Source organism: Arachis ipaensis, chromosome B6 (assembly GCF_059453495.1).
Source record: "Arachis ipaensis isolate K30076 ecotype BB chromosome B6, ASM5945349v1, whole genome shotgun sequence".
Taxonomy (NCBI): Eukaryota; Viridiplantae; Streptophyta; class Magnoliopsida; order Fabales; family Fabaceae; genus Arachis; species Arachis ipaensis.
In genome coordinates this window covers 76,985,656-76,988,151 of record NC_142441.1, presented here as the reverse complement: position 1 = coordinate 76,988,151, position 2,496 = coordinate 76,985,656, and the positions used below count along the sequence as shown (strand labels likewise).

Below are 2,496 nucleotides of genomic sequence, written 5' to 3'. Positions count from 1 at the left end.
CTAACTTCTTTTTTAACTTCTTATCTTTTCAAAAATTAAGTTTCAAATCTTTTTCAATGAATCTTATTTTTTTGTTTGATTCTTATCTTTTTCAAAACTACCTAACTGATTCTCTCTCTCTAATTTTCGAAAATCACCTTCCCCTTTTTCTAAAGCTTCCTTTTTAATTAACTATTTGTTTTAAATTTAATTTAATTTGATTTAATTTTCCTTGCTTAATTTTCGAATTTTTTATTTTAATTTTTAATTTAAAAACAAAAATACTTTTATTTTATTTTATCTAATTTTCAAAAACTCTTCTCCCTCATCTCTTTCTAATTATTTATTCATCTATTAACATCCCTTTTTCACCCAAGAATTCGAACCTACTCCTCACCCTTATGTTTGAATTCTCCTTTTTCTATTCATATCTTCTTCTACTCACATAAAGGAATCTCTATACTGTGACATAGAGGATTCCATATTTTCTTTTCTGTTTTCTTCTTTTTCATATGAGCAGGAACAAGGATAAGAACATTCTTGTTGAGGCTGATCCTGAACCTGAAAGGACTCTGAAGAGGAAGCTAAGGGAAGCTAAAGCACAACTCTCTGGAGAAAATCTGACAGAAATTTTCGGAAAAGAAGGAGGCATGGCCGAAAATAATAACAATGCAAGGAAGATGCTTGGTGACTTTACTGTACCAAATTCTAATTTACATGGAAGAAGCATCTCAATCCCTGCCATTGGAGCAAACAATTTTGAGCTGAAACCTCAATTAGTTTCTCTGATGCAACAGAACTGCAAGTTTTATGGACTTCCATCAAAAGATCCTTTTCTGTTCTTAACTGAATTCTTGTAGATCTGTGATACTGTTAAGACCAATGGGGTTGATCCCGAGGTCCACAGGCTTATGCTTTTCCCGTTTGCTGTAAGAGACAGAGCTAGAGTATGGTTGGACTCTCAACCTAAAGATAGCCTGAACTCTTGGGATAAGCTGGTCACGGCTTTCTTAGCCAAGTTCTTTCCTCCTAAAAAGCTTAGCAAGCTTAGAGTGGATGTTCAAACCTTCAGACAAAAGGAAGGTGAATCCCTCTATGAAACTTGGGAGAGAAACAAGGAACTAACCAAAAAGTGTCCTTCTGACATGCTTTCAGAATGGACCATCCTAGATATATTCTATGATGGTCTGTCTGAATTATCAAAGATGTCATTGGACTATTCTGCAGGTGGATCCAGTCACCTAAAGAAAACGCCTGCAGAAGCTCAAGAACTTATTAACATGGTTACAAATAACCAGTTCATGTACACTCCTGAAAGGAATCCTGTGAGTAATGGGACGCCTCAGAGGAAGGGAGTTCTTGAAATTGATACTCTGAATGCCATATTGGCTCAGAATAAAATATTGGCTTAATAAGTCAATATGATCTCTCAGAGTCTGAATGGATTGAAGGAATCATCCAACAGTACTAAAGAGGCCTCTTCTGAAGAAGAAGCTTATGATCCTGAGAACCTTGCAATAGCAGAGGTGAATTACATGGGTGAATCCTATGGAAACACCTATAATCCCTCATGGAGAAATCATCCAAATTTCTCATGGAAGGATCAACAAAAGCCTCAACAAGGCTTTAATAATGGTGGAAGAAACAGGTTTAGCAATAGCAAACCTTTTCCATCATCCACTCAGCAACAGACAGAGAATTCTGAGCAGAATCCATCTAGCTTAGCAAATATAGTCTCTGATCTATCTAAGGCCACTGTGAGTTTCATGAATGAAACTAGGTCCTCCATTAGGAATTTGGAGGCATAAGTGGGCCAGCTGACTAAAAGAGTCACTGAAATCCCTCCAAGTACTCTCCCAAGAAATACAGAAAAAAATCCAAAAAGAGAGTGCTAGGCCATAGCCTTACACGATGTAGCTGAACCCAAAGAGGAGGAGGAGAACGTGAATCCTAGTGAGGAAGACCTCCTGGGACGTTCAGTGACCAATAAGAAGAATCCCTTTGAGGAAACAAAGGAATCTGAGGCTCATCTAGAGACCATAAAGATTCTATTGAACCTCCTTCTGCCCTTCATGAGCTCTGATGAGTATTCTTCCTCTAAAGAGGATGAAGAAATTACTGAAGAGCAAGTTGCTAAATACCTTGGTGTAATCATGAAGCTGAATGCCAAATTATTTGGTAATGGGACTTGGGAATATGAACCTCCCTTGCTCACCAATGAACTAAATGCATTGGATAGGCAGAAATTACCTCAAAAGAAACAGGATCCAGGCAAATTCTTAATACCCTGTACCATAGGCACCATTACCTTTTAGAAGTCTCTGTATGACCTGGGGTCAGGAATAAACTTAATGCCACTCTCTGTAATGGAGAAACTTGGGATCTTTGAGGTACAAACTGCCAGAATCTCATTAGAGATGGTAGACAACTCAAGAAAACAGGCTTATAGACAAGTAGAGGACGTGTTAGTAAAGGTTGAAGGCCTTTACATCCCTGCTGATTTCATAATCCTAGACA

At 37.7% G+C, this 2,496-nt stretch overlaps 1 non-coding gene across 1 annotated transcript; it reads right to left on the bottom strand.

Moving 5' to 3' along the window:
* Nucleotides 1–1,022: 1,022 nt before the first annotated feature.
* Nucleotides 1,023–1,130, bottom strand: LOC148561411 (small nucleolar RNA R71). Its single transcript, XR_015887926.1, has one exon. It is a non-coding gene; the product is annotated as a small nucleolar RNA R71 (small nucleolar RNA).
* Nucleotides 1,131–2,496: the final 1,366 nt, after the last annotated feature.